The 18,617-nt window shown below is 40.8% G+C and overlaps 1 long non-coding RNA gene across 1 annotated transcript in view; it reads left to right on the top strand.

Annotated features, from left to right (window-relative positions):
* Positions 1-6,492: 6,492 nt before the first annotated feature.
* LOC123379633 overlaps positions 6,493-18,617 on the top strand; it is a 100,558-nt gene continuing 88,433 nt past the window's right edge. The window contains exon 1 of the long non-coding RNA XR_006584337.1: positions 6,493-6,746. This is a non-coding gene — a long non-coding RNA (uncharacterized LOC123379633). The remainder of the gene's footprint in view (positions 6,747-18,617) is intronic.

Genomic DNA, 18,617 nt, shown 5'->3' with positions numbered 1-18,617 from the left:
CTCGAACTCACGGACCGCGAGATCATGACCTGAGCCGAAGTCGAACGCTTAACCGACTGAGCCACCCAGGTGCCCCAAAAAAGAATTCTTAAGAAAGAATTCTATTTTCTTCATTTGTGCAAGCAGTCTGAGACAGAAGTCCAGTGTACTGAAGATGTATTGGCATTATTTATTTACTTATATAATTTAGAATGCTCCCAGTCACCTGCCCTCGAAATAGGGCCATATATATTAACACCAACAGAATCTCAAGAGACTTATTCAGCAAAACTAGAAAAATAAAAAATGGTCTCACATTTGCTATGGCTATTTGCCTTCTACATTCCCGGATAAATTATGTCTAACCTCTGGGACCCTCTGTATACCAGTAAAGGTTAAGGGCTTTTTTTTTTTCCTAGATGCCTGTTCTATTTATAATGCAGCTGCCTCATTCTGGAACTAAATCCTGTGGGAAACATTAGCAGTGGCATCCAGGCAGCCAAGAGATTTCTGGTGGCTCTTTAAGTCACCCATACCTGTGCCCACACTGTTCTCTCAGGCCAGCGGGTGACTGAAGCCATGACAGGGTTGCATGTCCTTCAATGTGACTAAACTTTTCTAAATCATTTTCTCTGGCTCCAACTCATGTTGCATCAGAATGAGTTCTGTGGCCCCTCTAGACTTAGCACTCATACCACAGGTGTTCTTAAGATCTTTGGTTTGACTTTCTCTTTTATTTCCTTGTATCCAATATGTTAGCAGTGGCCCACAGGATGCTGTCCATGGCCAGCATTCAGCACTCAACACTTAGGTGGTAACTGGCTTTGTTAGCACCCCCAACTCTCCCCAGCTCCCTGATGACTGCAAGATAAGGTGAACAAGGGCTTTAATGAAGACTGGGGTGACCACACACTGGTTTGTCAGTAAACATCCTTGTTTACTTCCTTATCCCAGTATAATTATTAGTAATTTTCCCTTTTGCTTATAAAATGGCCTGGGTTTGAAAGATTAAATTATATCGTCACTGTATGTATAATGTTCTCTATCCCATGGAAATGGTCCTGTAGTGTGACACCCAAAAGAAACAGAATTACATGCCAAATGAAAAGCTGCCTCTGATGAATTTTCATGTATCATGGAGCTTTTCAAAACAGAGTCGCTCCTAGCACAGTCCCTGGTGCACCATAGGCATAAATAAATGGAAGTTTCATATCATCAATTCTGGTCACTTGTCACACTACCTGGGTTAGTGTGGATGGTAAACCCACAGTGAATCAGCCCAGCAAAGCATCTGTACTCCCCATAGGACATGCCAACCTCTATGTTAAAGGGGGTCTCAGGACATACTTTCCATTTTGAATCAAAGTTCTAAACTTCTCTGACCAGCTCATCCTTTCCATTTTCTATTGTCTGATTGCCTTACTTACCAATTCTGTAACTCATTTTTAGATAAAGAGAAGTATTAAAATGATAGAAGATGCTGTTGCAGAAAAGAAAGAACTGAGGGGTCTGGATGTAATGTGTTTGTAGCCGAAGCAATCTGAGATAAAGGAGGAAAGATAGCACACGAGAAACGTCTACATGGGTTTTACAAGTGATGATAATTTTATTCAAAAAGAAGGGGGACTTGGGGTGCCGAGGATAGGAAAGATTGGGGCGGGGAGATCTAAAAGTCCTTTTTTTGGTTATTATTTGTTTTATGATGTCTGGCTTCAGTGAAGGCCCCTGTGTTTCAGAAGATGTAGGAAAAGTGCTCTCCCCTTCTGGGCCCAAAGGAAGCATGTACTCTCTGAGGCAGCCAGATTCCAGGTCTTGGAATGAATGGTAAGCCTTGGAGCAATCACATGTCCTCTGCTAGGAATGCATTCCTGGGGATTTGTGGTCTCCCCATCTGGGCTGCAGGTGATGGAGTGGTATTAGATCAGGGAGGAGAAAAAGGCCCAAGAGGGGATTTGAGACCCTGGGCTCTGCAGGAGCTTTAGCTGGATTAACACAAAGGCCATGGTCATGGCCAGGCAGAGGGATTTTCAACTCCCATTGGCAGCACCCTTGTGTACGGTGTTGGGGGTAGGTGGTGGGGGTTTAAACTGTCATAGAGGAGCACCTGAGTTTGGAAATTAAGGAGAGCAGAAAACTTAAGCAGCAAAGGTCAGAGGAGCCAGACACATAGATAAGAGCAAGGATGAAGGACAAGGGGTTAGTCATAAATCAAGAGGTCTCTTTTGGCATGAAACTAGCTGCTGAGTACTTAAGGAAAGATCCAAGTCTGTAACCCCTTAAACACATGAAACAACTTGTAAATGAAGACCCAAGTTTCTCAATAGAAGTGCTATGTTCTATATCCTGATTCACAGTGGTTGACTGAGAGAAAGCTGTACTTAAAAAGACAGAGTTCCAGTCCTGAGTCTACCCTTAGCTTTTCATATGTGCTTGGACATATTCCATTTTCTCTCTCTCTCTCTCTTTTTTAAGTTTATTAATTTGTTTTGGGTGGGGGAGAGGCAGCAAGAGGGAGGGAGAGAGAGAATCCCAAGCAGGCTCCATGCTATCAGTATGGAGCCTAACATGGGGCTGCGTCTCATGAATTGAGATCATGACCTGAGTCAAAACCAAGAGTTGGATGCTTAACTGACTGAGCCACCCAGGCATCCACCTCTATTTCTTCATTTAAAAAAATTGGACTCTATATCTGTGCCACATATGATGACTTAAATTTAAATTTAAACTAATTAAATGAAAAAAAAAGCTAGTTCTTCAGTTACACTAGTCACATTTCAAGTGGTCAACAGCTACATATGGTTAGTAGCTAACATATTGTACAGGGAAAATACAGAAGATTCTCATCTCTGCAAAAAGTTCTTTTGAAAAATGTTTCAAAGATGATCTCTGAGGGACCTTCTAGCCTGGATTTTGCTTGAGTCTTTCTGAGAGCTGTAAAGAAAGTGACTGTGTGTCAGGGTGAACCTAGATGCCATTTGTGCTCATCCCAGGAATCTCTGTGAACAATCTTTGCAATCAGGCTGCTGCGGGGCTGGTGGAGACTTTCTCAGAGTTGAACCACAGCCTGAGGCTCTTTCTCCCAAACTCCCTGTCTCCCCCTTTCCTTCCACAGGAGAAAGATCCAAGTCTGTAAAGTCTGCATTGCAGCTTACCCACTGCTTCTCCTTCCCCTTTTGTCTTTTGGAGGCACTGTCCTCAATAAATCACTTGCATTTCTATTTCCATCTTGGCATCTGCATTATGGAGGGCTGGAACTGACATGTGATGGAAGGTTCTTCGTTATGGACAATTAAGATCACCAAAGAATATGAGTGCAAGTCGTGGTCTGAGCAGGCAGCCAGGCCTGATTTGTCTCAGGGTCCTTTCTAGTTCTCTTCTCAGCATTAAGCTTCCTAGAGACAACCTATAAAAGATTTCTTGCTCTTCACCTCTCTAGTCTCTGTCTTCTGGGTTCTCTGTGTTCTGCATATTTTATTTGAACAGACTTTGTCATTCAGAGCTCATACAGGCCAGATCTTGGACCACTGTCTTGAGCTTGATGTGTTTGACTATACTTTTATTTAAGGCCCACACTTATTCAGGATAGAGATCTTGATTCTCCTTTCCTCTGTACTCCATGGTTTTAGCCACCTAACTTATTCCCAGCCTTGGATTTTTGAATTCCAGCCTAGGGAAATCAGTAGGCCCCTTCTTGCCTGGAAAGCAAGGTGGATAAGACTACAAATAAAACAACGAAAACAATTGGGATTTTCCTATAGGTAGAAGTCAGATGTACCATGCCTGGGAATCTAGTGGTATTACAAAAGGAATCCAGAAGGGTACCAGTCAGTCAATAGGATTCCTTGACAGTCTTTTGGTCTTTGGAGTAGAGGATTGGAAATGAGGAAAGGCTCCTAAGAGGACAATGGTAGAATATATCATATCATTCATTCACTTTTTTCCCCTTAATATTCAACAAGTGTTTGTGTTGTGCTAGGTCCAGAACTAGCACAAATGAAAATCTGAATTAACAAAGTCCCTGCCCCTGAGTGTTTGTGGTCTAGACTGTAGACTTGAAGTAGGGATTCAGGAACTCTATCTGTGGCAGAAAACCAGCCATATACCTGGAAGCAACATTCTAGTCAAAGTATGGGCAAGAGAGTATTGAAGCTGAGACCTTGGAGGTGGCTCTAGGGCTACTCAAACTCTCCTACCTCAGACAGCCCTGGGATTTGGACTTGAAACTCAAACGGCTCATTCTGGGAGAAGAAGAAAAGAACAGTAGAGGGTGGGATCCAGAAAGACTCTAACACTGGCTTCCCTAGATAGATACTTTGTAGATTTCAGGCTTCTATGCCCTCCGAGTGACATGCAAACAATTGGAGGACTCACAGAAGCACTCCTTATTATAATTTTGATTATAGTTCATAATTTCATGACATCTTGTGTTTGTACATCTCTTCTTCTTGACATATTTGTCAATTGAAATATACAGAATTCATCCAGACAAATGACTTGTCCTATAGGTAGGTGTAAAAGGATATAGATATGGCTGCATATAACGGAGACCTAAGTCAATAGAGGCATATCTAGACAGATGTTCAATTCTATCATATAAATGTGCTGCTGCTAGGGTGGCTCTGATTTATGCATTCATGAAGGAAGAACCCAGGTCTCTTCTCTCTGGTTGCTGCGACATTCTTAGATGATGCTGTCAACCACATGGTCCAAGATTGCTCACTACCATTCCTGGGTTCTATCCAAAAAGAAGGGGGTTGGGGAAAGGGACGAACATATATTTTCCTTAAAAGCAGAGCCTGGACATTACACCTACACTCATATCCCACTGGCTAAAATTTACTCCTAGGCTTTGTGGAAGAGGCCATGTGCCAAGGGGAAGACAATGGCTACTAGGTGATAATTTCCATCAATCCCACTTAATTTACAGTGTGGACCATTTCTATCACTGCCCAGGTGTGGTTTCTAAACTTTTTTTTTTTTTTTTTTTTTTTTGCTATTACCATCACTCAGAATTACCTCTATTAATACTTTTTTTTTCACTGTGGATTCTAACTCAGTGTTTATTTGTATCTGTGAGCTTCTTGCCAAGTAAAAACTATTCATATCTGTTATGTGCCAAGCCTGGCACAAAGTAGATGCTCAAAACACTGGATATCTGGCTCAGTAAATGCTTGGTGAATGGATGAGATCCTTTAGAAATGAAATGTTACAAAATCCCTGCATGAAAAGAGATGTTCAACTATAGGCACTTTTTTTTCCTGCTGTGAGGACAAGCCAGGCTTGTACATATTTTTTGTGTTTTTTTTGAAATTTTTTGAGATGATTAAAAAAATCTATTCACATTAGTTATGATTTACTGAAGAAATGACTAAACAGGTGCGGAAGTTACAGGTTTAGCATTCCCAGATGCAAAAGTCACTGTGAATTTCAGCCTCTGGCCTCTCTAAGCTAGTAGCTCTCTCCACTCCTCTGCGGATAGGAACTGGACAACCTTTTCTGGCTTGGTTATACCAAGTGGAAGTAACATCCTTTCCCACCCCCTGCCACATCAAAGGGGCCCTGGGAGCAGGGAGGAGTGTTATTGTGGCTTTTCACTTCAGGAAGCAAGCATAATGATGCTATTCATTGCATTAACTGCAAAAATCTATCATTAAGTCTTTGAATGTCTTATAATCATGGGGAAGGGAACTAATACTTTGGAGCTTCAAATATGCCAGGCGCTTAGCGACCACCATCTCTTTTAATCTTCTCAATATTTTATGAGAAAGGTAATTTGAATCCCCATTTTACAGATGGGGATCATCCCAGAGAGATAAAATAATGTGCACAATGTGATGCTGGGGTTGAAACTAGGATTTGTCTGTCTGAAAACTTCTGCTCTTCCTGTGATGCCAAGTGGCTGTCCCTTATGTTCCTAGACTACTTTGTAATACATAAAGTGCCTTCATAGCACCAACTTACTTCACCCTGACGATTACCCTGTGAGGTGTGGAAGGCAGTGGATTTGGTCCCCATTTTGCAGATGATGAAATGACTTGGACATGTCACATTGCTATTAAATGCAGCCAGAACCAGGTCTTCAAGTCTAGGGCTCTTTTGCTCTATCCACACTCATCCTATGCAGAAGTTGTGTAGTTGGTAGAAGAGAAAAAGAGTTGATTTCTTCAAGATATCAAACATTGTCATAATGGAGTTATGAAAATTAATGAAGGGAAAATGTACTAGAACGGAGTCAGGAGGTTTGGCAGGGGCGGCTCTTCTGTCCTACCACTTATAGGCAATTGCATACACATGATAAGAAAGGAACTTTGCACCTGGATACTATTTTACTACCCCAGCAGGAGGAAGAAAGGCTTTCCTCATAGTCTGGGAATAGCCTAGCCAATGAGACACAGTCACAACTCAGCCAATGAAAAACCACTATACTTCCAGCTTCCAATTTAATCCAATGGACTTTTTGTTTATTTAACCCCCCTCTCCCAATTTCCTGCTTTCCTCTATAAAAGAGGATTCCCCTCTGGTGTTTAGAAGACTTGCCTATGGTTTTGCCAAATCTTGCTTCTCTCCAATTGCAATTCTCTGTTATTCCCAAATAAGCCCATCTTTTGCCGGTAAAATAACTGGCAGTTTTATTTTTAAGATTAACAGGAATGGTAATTGACTTGTCTTGATTTTCCCAGGATTTTCTTGGTTTAAGTACAGAGAGTCCTATATCCTGGGAATACTTTTGGCCTTGGGCAAACTGAGACTGTTGTTTTCCTGACCAGGTAGGATTTTTTGCATTTCATAGAAATCAATAATTTTCTTTGACAACACTATGCCAAGGAAAGAGTATCATAATAACAGTAGATTTGTGAATGAAAATACCATCATCATTGGCTCAAAACTGTTTATTAAAAAACTTGGTTGGGGGTGGGGAGGGGGGGATGAATTCCGGCGTCTTGAAGTTTAAGAACTTGCTCCAGCTGAGATGTATCTTGTGATTGCACTTCTGATCCGTCCTCATGTTAGAGCTAAAACCCCTCGGCCCCATCTGTGTATTTAGCTAACAGTGGTTCTTGAAGTTTATTATCCACAGAATCACTAGGGAGCTTGTTGAAACACTGATAGCCTCAGTCCCAGCGATTCTGATTCAGGAAGTCTGGGCTGGCACTGTGAGCTTGTCCCTGAAATAGGATCTCAGCAGATGCTGATGCCACCAGCTTGTGGAACACCCTTTGAGCAGCACTTGGTGAGTTCAATGCTCCCTAAAGTGAGGGTGCAAAGCAGTAATTGGGGTGTGGGAAAATTGAACATTTGCATATATAATTATGAAATTTAAAAAATTGTGATTTTAAGGAATACATAAAATAAGGTGTTAGTACAGTAGTAAAAGTAAATAATATGTAAACAAATATGCATAATTAAGTGTGTCTGTCAAGAAAAATCTTGATAGAGTCAACCAATCAGCTTTTCTCCAGGAAAGCAGGGTGTACCTCCTACCCAAGTCACCTCTGTGCCTCTGAACCTGCATTCTGGGAGGAAGCAGGAACTGCATTTTCAGCAGCCTACCTAGGTAATTCTTATGCACACTTAAATTTGGAAGCCCTGACCGAAGTTCTGGGGCTCATTCCCTGAGCCAGTGGTTCTCAAGGTGTGGTTCTGAAGCATCAGCATCATCTGGAAACTTGTTAGGAATGAGGATTACTAGGCCCCACCCCAGACCAACTGAATTGAATTCTCTATGGGTCCCACCTACAATCTGTGGTTGAACAAGCCCTCTAGGAGATTCTAATGCATAACAAAGATTCAGAAACACTGTTCTCCACAGGAGACCCTCAAGGAGAAGGAGCTGGAGACTCAGTAATGGGTTCCTCTCAAGAGTCCTACTGTTTCTGACTTTTTAACGCAGGCAAATCTCTCTTGAAGACTACCTTTCCTGAGAAAATGAATGCCTACTGGCTTTCTTCTGTCATGGAATCAGAGAAAAACAAACTAGGTCAGAGCCTAAGCCTCACTGAATCTCAGTTTTTTTGATCTGTAAAATGGGTGAATCCTAATGATATCTTGATTAGAGAGATCCAATGGGATGACGGGTGAAAAAGGGGTTTTGCTGATTATAAAGAACTATGAAAATAGTATTTAACTTTAAATTTTGAGCTCTGTTTAAATTCGTTTCACAGGGTTTGTTCATCCTTCTTGTCTTGTGTATATTGGATCAATTTCCACTTGCATTTTCTTCTAGCTACCCACTTACTACCATTTGCTGAGTGGCTGCTGTGTGCCAGGCACTTTGTTACTGCTTTACACACCTTATTTCTAATCCTTATAGGCCAACTAGTTATTTCCATTTTACAGATAAGGAAACTGAGATCCAAAGAGTTTAAATAATTCTCCTAATAAGAAGTAGAGCTTGGATTTAACTCAAGGCTGTAGGACTACAAAACCCACACTTCTTGAATTACAGCATGTTAAATCCTCATTCCGGTCTCATCATTAGAATTGACCTTTGTTTGTTCCTTTTGGGCCCCAACCTCCCGAGGAGTGGGGTAGGTTGTCTCCTCGGGTCCTGAGCCCTGATTCAGACACCGCTGCAAAGGGCTAGCAATATCCCGCTGGAGTCATCTGATGCCAGAGGCACACAAGAGTCTGTAAATATCACGGCTTCACCTGAAAGCAGTTGCATTTCTGGTTCATCCGCAAACATCTTAAAAGTCTAACTTAAATACCATGGCTTTTTATTTTCAACACACTCTCATGTGGGCTGCCTTAAGACCCTGTCCTATTTGCTCCCTTAGTATCTCAGGCTTCCTTCTCTTCTATTCCTTAAGTGGTGACCTGTGTGTTGTAGGTGCTGGTAGTTGTCCAGCCAACAGCCACTCTCCTCCTTGTTGCAAGACTAATTTATTCAGCTGCCTGCTTACTCTAGGAGTAAGTCCTCATTGTCTGTTCATGGCAGCTTGATTCCCGTTTTGAGGTACTGGTTTAGGGATGGGCATATTACACAGTAATGGCCAATGTCTGAGAGAAGGAGTCTCCTAAGGGCTCTGGGAAAAAGTTCTTTACTGACAAAAAGACATATAAGAAGGCACACCCCTGCTTCCTGTGCTGCAAGATTGCTTTACATGTGGGTCCTTAAAACTATGGCAGCCATGTTGTCTCTGTAAAAATAGCTAGCTTGTGGCAATGCCAATGTGCTGGAATGAAAAGGAGCTGAATTTTTTACACCAGTATTGAGACAGTGCATAAAACATTCTCAAAGGAATTCTGTCTGTTTGGGCTGCTAGAACAAAATACCACAGGCTGGGTAAGCTTATACACAACAGAAATTTATTGCTCACAGTTCAGGAGGCTAGGAAGTCCAAGCATGGTTGTGTTTGGTGAGGGCTTCTTTTCTGGTTCATAGCTGTGCCTTCTTGCTCTGTCCTTTGTGGAGCCTTTTTCATAAGGCACTAATTCCACTTATGAGGGCTCCACCATCGTGATTTAAGAAATTTCCAAAAGCAACTGCCACCCCCCCCCACCTTATTAATACCATCACTTATGGGGTTAGGATTTCAACATATGAATTTGGGGGGGGGTATAAACTTTCAGAACATAGCACCTACCTTGAACTTGTGTGAGATAATAAAACCTCCACAGATATTAAATCATGTTTTGAATTGGGGTTTGAATGTCTATTATTTGCATCTGACAGCATTATAACTGACACTTGAAACTATTTCCTTCAGTCTCTACACTGGAAGGTGGGGATTTTATTTTTCTTGTTTGAAGTTATATCCTTAGCATCTAGCCTATAACTGACACACAGCAGGTGCTCATCAGATGCTTATTGACGAAATGAATAAGAGCTCTGTCAGGGGAAACTCACTGAAAGTAGAAATGTGATATCCTTGCCTGGGAGGCAGATTGAAATAAAAACTTGAGATGACATTGTGTATGGACCAGGAAAAATTTCTTCTGGATAATACCCACTAGGAGTTAGTAGAATCCTTGGATATCAGAACAGAAAGGGGTGTTGGACACAGTTATCTCAAACTGCCTTGTTTTCTTTTTAAAATGAAGAAAAGAGGCCCCAAGAAGGTAAACAACTTATCCAAGGCTCTTGTTGTGGACCAAATGTTTGTGGTCCTACAAAATTCAGAAGTTGAAGCCCTAGACCCCGGTGTGACTATATTTGGAGATAGGGTAAGGTTAAATGAGGTCATAAGGGGGTGGGCAGTCCAGTAGGATTAGTGTCAAGAAGAGCGATCGGAGACAACATCCACCCCCAATAATGTGAAGGCGCAGTGGGCTATCTACAAGCCAGGAAAAGAGCCCTCACTAGAAATCTAATTGGCCAGCACTGTGATCTTGGATTTCCCAATCTCCAGCTCTGTGCACAATAAGTTCCTGTTGTTGAAATCAGACAATCTGTGTTATTTCGTTATAGTAGTACCTGTATATTTCTTGGCTCTCTTCCTTTATGCCAGCCAGACCCTTACTTGCTATGCCACTTGCTATGTGCCTGGGGCACATAATACCTACTCTCTGAGCCCCTTTCTTTCTTTCTTCCTTTCTTCTATTCAATTTATTTTTTTAAATTTTCATCTAAGTTAGCATATAGTGCAACAATGATTTCGCAAGTAGATTCCTTAATGTCTCTTACCTATTTAGCCCATCTCCCCTCCCACAAACATATTTGTTTGTTCTCCATATTTAAGAGTCTCTTATGTTTTGTCCCCTTCCCTGTTTTTATATTTTTTTTGCTTCCCTTCCCTTATGTTCATCTGTTTTGTATCTTAAAGTCCTCATATGAGTGAAGTCATATGATACTTGTCTTTCTCTGACTAATTTTGCTTAGCATAATACCCTCCAGTTCCATTCACATAGTTTAAAATGACAAGATTTCATTCTTTTTGATTGCTGAGTAATACTCCATTGTATGGTAGCAAAGGGGTAATGATTCCTGTTGGCTCACTTCCTAGGTTTATGGAAACAATAAATGCTATGATGGAACTGGACAAGTTTTACAAATTGCACAATTCAAGTAAAATTTAGTTTGCTCTTATACTAGATGTCATATATAGGGGTGTTGAGGTAAAATGAGGAAAAGAGCTATAACCAGGGTACCAGCAGCCTTGGTTGTGGGTTCATAGGGAACACATACACAAAAGTATTCAAATAGAGAAGGAGGGGAATGAAGAGACGTTGGAATGTAAAATTGCTAGTTTTCAAGATTTGGTTTGTGCCAGGCACTGCAATAGACCCATGCATCCATTATTTTGTATAATTATCACATTAGCCATGAAAAGGTGTTTTGGTTTTTACCAGTGAAGAAACTGAGGCTGTGAGAGGTTCAGAGAGCTGTTGAGGTAATGGGTGGTCAAGCAAAGTTTGTACCTATACCACCTGGCTCCAAATGTCCATGGATAAAGAAGATGTGGTGTATATATATACATATATATGTATACATATACATACACACACACATAAATACAATGGAATATTACTCAGTGATCAAAAAAGAATGAAATCTTGCTATTTACAACAACATGGCTGGAACTAGAATGGATTATGTATGTGAAATATGTCAATCAGAGAAAGACAAATAGTATATGACTTCACTCATGTGGAATTTAAGAAACAAAATAGATGAACATAGGAGAAGGGAGGGAAAAATAAGATGAAAAACAGGGGGGAGGCAAACCATAAGACAGTCTTAGAGAACAAACTGAGGGTTGCTGGAGGGGTGTTGGATGGGGGATGGGCTAAATGTGCGATGAGCATTAAGGAAGGCACTCGTTGGGATGAGTATTGGGTATTATAGGTAAGTGATGAATCACTAAATGCTACTCCTGAAACCAATTCTATACTATATGTTAACTAACAGGAATTTAAATAAAAAAATAAAAAGTAGAAAAGAAAGATATGAAAAAAAAAAATCATCTGGCTCAGCATCCGTGCTTTCTGCCATACCATGGGCTACTCCAGAAACTTGAAGGTGTCTGTCTGGATGATCCACTTTGAGGTCTTTCTGCCTCTAGCATGCCAAGTCTCCCATTTTCCCACAGGTCCTTCCCTGACTGAGCAGTGGGACTGCACCAGGAAGGTGGCTTGGATAGTGAAGGTTCAGATGTTATTGTGTATATGGTCATGGTGACCATCCACAGCAACTCTTCCAACTCCACCAGCTTAGCCCCTAAAAAACAAGGCATGGGCAATTCTTCATTTTTGTTTTGGTGTATAGTCCATGTGATTTTTCTTTGCTTTGGTTGTGTTTGGTCTACAAACCAGAGCTCTGGGATGAGGGCAATAAGAACTAGCAATTTGTCTGACTTCAAGTCAGGCATAAGTTCAAAGTCCAGTTACACCACTCTCACCTATTGTCTTTGTGCAAGTTTCTTCTAGGTCTCCATTTATTTACTTGGGATGTGGGGATAAAACCTTACTTGGAGGTTTATTGTATATAGTGATGTTGAATGTAGTTTTTCCATGCAAGAGATACTCAAAATGTGATAGCCATTCATTAAATCGTTATAGAGGAGAGAGAAAAAATTAATTCCAGATCCTTACAGTCCAGTTACTACCTTTCCCCCCACCTCTCTATACCTTTCTCATTTGTTCTCAAATTAGCTTCTATTTCCTGCAAATATATCTCTGATAGGTCCTACTTTACATTTTTTCTGGTTTGCCTTCCCAGCTCTGTTTATCCCTCTTAAATGGATTGTTTTGTTCTCCACCTCTCTCTCTTCCCCTCTCCCCATCCCTTTCCCCCTGTCCACTTTGCACCCCAGACTTGTTATACATAGTCATATAGAAGGCTGTGTTTGCCCTGAGTTTGTTTCCAGCTCCATTCAGTGTCTGTCTTGCTCCAGGAATTTTTGAGGCCAAAACATTTGGCTGCAGAAGTGACTCCCTATGGCATCCATTGAGGTGCATCTGGATTCTGCAGCCAGCAGCCTTTGAAGCCCTACAGTGCATCTGGTAGAAAATGTTTTTGGCCAACAAGGAGCTCAATTATCTATGCACTTTTCCCCCAATCTCTTCTTCAATCTGTTAAAAACATCCAGATTTCTTGGGTTCCATTTAGAATGGAAAACTATAACCACTTGGGAACTCTGATAGTAAAAACCTTTGCTGGCTCCCCATTGCCTATGGAATGAATGCTAAAGTACTCTGCAGGCAATCAAGGTCCTCAGAGTCCAGCCTCACTTACAGCCTTTAATCAGAGGTTCTTAATCTGGGGTTTGGGAATCCCTTGAAGTTCCAAGCAGAATTGTTTGTAATTTTTTTTTTTTTTTGGTCTTCTGGATAGAAAGTTCAAAGCTTTCATCAGTTTCTCAAAGAGTTCCCCAAATCAAAATGATTAAGTACCCATCAATCCATTAGGCTTGCTCTTAAGTCAAGTAACTGGCACATCAAACTATCATTTTCATAGACTTAGTTCTGAACTTCTTGCTCTTCTGTGCCCCTACCTACTGCCTTCTTAGCCTATATATTGCATCTTCTCTCACTTTCCTGCTTGCTGGCTTATGGTTCTATTTCCCCAGTTTTATTTCTCTTTTTTATTAAATTAAAATAAAAAACTGTTCATTTATTTATGTTGAGAGATAGAGGGAGAGAGAGAATCCCAAGCAGACTCCACGCTGTTAGCACAGAGCCCAATGTGGAGCTCGATCTTATGAACTTGAGATCATGACCTGAGCTGAAATCAAGAGCCCGACACTTAATAGACTGAGTCACCTAAGCACTCTATGTTTTCTCTTTGTAGCATTGTCCTGATTTTCAAAACTGACCGTTGGTTCTGTTTTTCCTGATAATGACTTTGTCTTTTGTGATAGTTTTCTGATAATGTCTTAGTTTGGCTTCCCCTAAGAAGCAGACCTTGGCACTAAGTCAGATGTGTATGGTATATTTTGAGGGTTATACTAGGAAACCTCAGTAAGAGAGTGAAGAAGGAAGCTGGCAGAAAATTATTACCAAAGAAGGTAAAAACATGGGCAGCTGGAGCCTAATTCTACAGGGCAGCACACATGGCAGGCTTTCCCTACCTGAGGTAAGTGAAGAGAGGTATTTATCCACCATCAGTCCTTGCTTGGACAGGGAAGAGAGCAGACATCAATTCTCTAGCACTCTGGCCTGCCTTGCCTACAGTAAAAGTGGAGTATAGCAGCTAGAGAGTCATAGGTGATAGCAGTGGAAACTGGGGTGGCTTGTACAGAAATAGTATATGATGAAGAGATATAGGTGGGGCCCCAATAGCATCGGCTACATGATCTAAGCTCTACTTAATTTTACCTTCTTCTTCTGACTACCTAGGCTTTGTACCTCCCAGTCTAGCCAGTCCTTGAGTTACTTCTTATGGAGGCACTTCTTTCATGTTTGCTGCACAAGACCTCTTACCAATTCCCAGGTGTAAATACTATTGTCTAGCTTCTGTCTGATTTCTCATTTTGCTTCCTTTTGCCTATGATGTCCCTGTCTTCTGCTGAAAACTTAATCATAATTCAAGGCTAAGATAAAATGTTCTCATTTTTATAGATTCATCTAAGTAAGAATCAAACACCCTCTCTCATTTGGTCCCTTAATGTTTCATGTTTGCTTCTATGAAATTGGTGAACCATTCTGGGTGGATGTACTGTCTCTTTTCCTAGGAAGTGGAGTCGGAGGTCATGTACTGATTTATTAATCTTTGAATCTCAGAGATGAATCAAATGCTTGGTACACAGTAGGTATTTGAAAAAGGTTTGCTGAGATGAAATTCATAGTATCTAATACAGTTCGTGACTACATCATGCCGTTGGACATGGAGTGTTTTGTTTGGTCTCTGAAATCTAACTCCATATGTGGTTTACTTGAGGGATAGTCTTTTTTTTTCTTGCATTGATCTATTGTGATATCCTTATCTCAGTTGCCTTTCTGGAAATCAGTGCTTTAGGATTGCCTGAAAATCATCCTATAAAGAAGGTTGTTAATTGATGCAGCAAATACTTACTGAGCATTAGCTATATTCTAAGTACCAGAAATATTCACCTAAGTATATTTTCAAGGAACTCTCAGTCCTGCTTCACTACTTTCTGGTCACGTGTGTTTAGCCAAGGAAATTTGTCAAGCTGCCTCAGTTTTCTCTGAGAGGATTAGATTCATTATCTTTATAGGAGCCTGTTTCTAACTCTGTGATGCTCAGAGAAATTTTTGATACTAACGATAAAGATAATTTTCTTTGACCCTTTCAGATTCTGCTTTTTCTCCCTTACCAACACTAAATTAGAACTAATACAGTTGGAACCACAATGGCTAGGCTGTATTTACAACCTTGGAGCAGTGCCTGTATCTGTTTTGTATGTATGCAAAACTCTTCTCTTTGTGACCAGATTGTAAAGCCAATGAGAAAGTGTTCAAGTATCCCTGCCCCAGAATGTGTATGTGTTATTATGACAGACTAGCGAAAATCTTATGGGTAATTTCAGGCCCATCTCAATAATTCTTACTCAGCCTTCAAGGCTCAGTTCAGATGTGCCCTTCAGGAAATGTTTGGGCATTCCGGTTCGGCCCATGCAGTGGTCCTCTAGCATCTGGGGCTTGTCATATCATATTAATATTATTAGCTGTGTTTCTACCTAATTGATTGTCAACTTATTGAGGCCAGGGGCTGTGCTTTGTTTGGCTTCTTCTTGAATGGAGTATCTGGTGTAAAGAAGGTCTCAATCACTATTTGTAAATGGAATATAATTCACATGCACACATTTTTTTTTTTTTTTTTTGTTTTGGAAGGAGAATCCATGGTAATTCCAGAGGTGGGTGATTTTCCCAGCAGACTTTCTTTTAACATCCTCTTTTCCCCCTCATCTATTCAGTCTTTCATTACTTTCCTTGACTGATTTGTAGACTAGGTTAGATACAACTCTAATGAAGCCAAAAAATTGTCACAGTACTTTTGGGGATTGCTGTACTTAACTTCTGGAGATAATTATTCATTCAGGCTCTTACTTCACCTTTCATTCCTTTGTTCAGAGAAGGAGATGTTTTATGCTTTCTGGAGGGTGAGAGAGGCTCCAAGTTATTTAGGTTAGTCAACAAAAATTTGCTGACTATAGTGGGCAGGAATATGCCATGTCTGTTTTCTGGGAAGTAGTAATTTTAGAAAACCATTGGATAGATTTTATTTTTTTTTTATTTTAAAAAAAATTTTTTTTTTCAACGTTTTTATTTATTTTTGGGACAGAGAGAGACAGAGCATGAACGGGGGAGGGGCAGAGAGAGAGGGAGACACAGAATCGGAAACAGGCTCCAGGCTCCGAGCCATCTGCCCAGAGCCTGACGCGGGGCTCGAACTCACGGACCGCGAGATCATGACCTGGCTGAAGTCGGACGCTTAACCGACTGCGCCACCCAGGCGCCCCTGGATAGATTTTAAACTCTTGATGTGTCCAATCATTTTTATGGCCTTTTTTCAGATATTTCCTTTGATTTTAATTTACTTTCCATGGATTTTTCCTGCCCCCAAACAGTTTAGTGCTGTATTATCAAAATGTAGCTTTAAGAGTTCAAGGATATGTCCAGGCCTTGCCTGTACCAAAGGGTGAGACTGTTAGGGGTTCTTTTCACAGGGAGGCAAAGAGGCCTAGAACTGGGAAGCAGAGATCAGTTATCCAGAACAGCTAGAAGCAAGATAGCCAGTGTGGAGAGCCAGAGCAATCCGGGTTCCAAACTACAAAAACACTGGAAGTGGGATTGGGAAGGGAGATAGGATGCAAATATGAACAGTTAAGTCATTGAGTAGAATACTCTAGACCAGAACAGTATGAGATATGAGGTACAGAAAATAGAAAATGGTTAAGGAATGAACTTGTCAGTAGAAGAAGCCACCAACACCAGCTGTTTAACTGATGCCTCATATAGAGGCAGGTGCTGCACCTTAAAGAGATCCCAGTTGTCTGGACAGAAGATATAGACAAAAGGTCCCTGTTAATAGGGTTTTTCCTTCACTCTATACCACTTTCCAGTCCCTGGAAACATTTCTGGAGTAGAATTATACTATCCACGGAGAGAATAAATACCTTAGTCAGTCATGCCTTTTATGATTTTCTTCCTACATCTATTTACCATCCATTTGTACTTTACTTAAAAAACAAGGCAATCATAGACCTACCATGCCTGTATTTCTGCTGTGTGGTATGTGAGCTAGTGGGGTAGCTATGAAAAGTCAAATATAAAACAGGTGTTCAAGCACTGGAAACAAGAGAGAGCAAGACCAGATTGATTCCAGTACCATGCAAGAGACACCCCCTATCTCAATTCAACCCTAAATGCTGCCTATGCAGCCACCATCCCTCTTGTTGTGGCTTTGACTCTCCTACACATATGCCACATATTATGGAATTGCAGCACCAACAGGAACGGAGTGGTTTCCATGCAGTTCAGCTCACAGCCCCCTTTCTCTTTACACTAATGCTGACATAGGCACCCAAAGAATAAGTGCACTCTCTCAACCCAGATGGACCACAATGCCGTATTACTTTCAAGATTTAAATTCCTTACTCACAAAATGGTTGCCAAAAAGTGAGCAACCCTTACACTCATTCACTCCAACCTTGGTGGACTATCCACTGAAATCAACTCCAGTTAGCTATATAATTAAAAGTACAAATTGAAGTCTAATTACTAAAAACCATGGACTAAAACTCAAGACCCTAAATTCAATAAGTGTCTCTTGGTTTTATAATGGAATTGAAAGAAATGGAAAATCCATGTCTGTCCACAGGAAGTATAGTGTCTAAAGTGATTCAATCCACATCTTCTGAGACTGACAGTGTTAGGCTCCATGAGAACAAGAGACATGGTTTAGACATTATTCCTGGTCTTAAGGAGCTCATGGCCCAGTGAGAGAGATATTCAAGGGTACAATCTGTTGATATAATATGATTAATTCTATCCCTTTTGAAGGTACAAATTAAATATTTCCAAAATCAATCCCATTGACTGCAATGAAGTCTTTCTTCTCAATGCATAATCACTACAGTGATTGAGCCAAGGTTTCTAAAGAACTTGAAATAAATTCAAGGGGTAAGTCTTGCTAATTATTGTCATACAGAGAAAAAATAAATTCTGAGCTTGGCCTGCATGGTCCTGTTCTTATGGAGTGTTACCACTCAAAACAATTGGTGAATGGCCTGACCATCTCAGTAAATGCTGCAGGGTCCCAGACACTGTCACAGAGACTAGGTGTACCTGTTTGCTGGGAGGTCAGGCAGTCAAGTGCAAGGAACAACTAAAAAAATACAGACTTGTCCCCAGCCCCCTTGCCACTGGTGGCTAAAAGGGCATAAGCCTGTCTTTGGTTTGGAGTTCAGACATGAGAAGGTGATGCATTTGACGTGTTTTCCAAATTAATGCTTGAGGTTTTCAATTTGATAGGAATGTTGGGATGGAATTGCTGGGAAGTTTGTTAGTTTGTTTTAACAAAGCTAGAAACACTGAAGGTGCAGAACTGAAGGAGACAGTCATTATTTCCACTTTGGTCATGTAGATTCTGGGGCTGCTGTGAAGCATCTGACAGCAAATTTCAAATAGGAGTTTGGATATAAAGGGCTGGAACTACAAGAGTGGCTAGAGATATAAATTTGTGTATCATCATCTTATTATTAATCCCACATTGTAAATGAGGTTAAAAACTT

The sequence above is a fragment of the Felis catus genome, chromosome C1 (genome assembly GCF_018350175.1).
Source record: "Felis catus isolate Fca126 chromosome C1, F.catus_Fca126_mat1.0, whole genome shotgun sequence".
NCBI lineage: Eukaryota > Metazoa > Chordata > Mammalia > Carnivora > Felidae > Felis > Felis catus.
The sequence above is the reverse complement of the archived record's forward strand: the minus strand, read 5'-3'. Positions and strand labels throughout refer to the sequence as shown.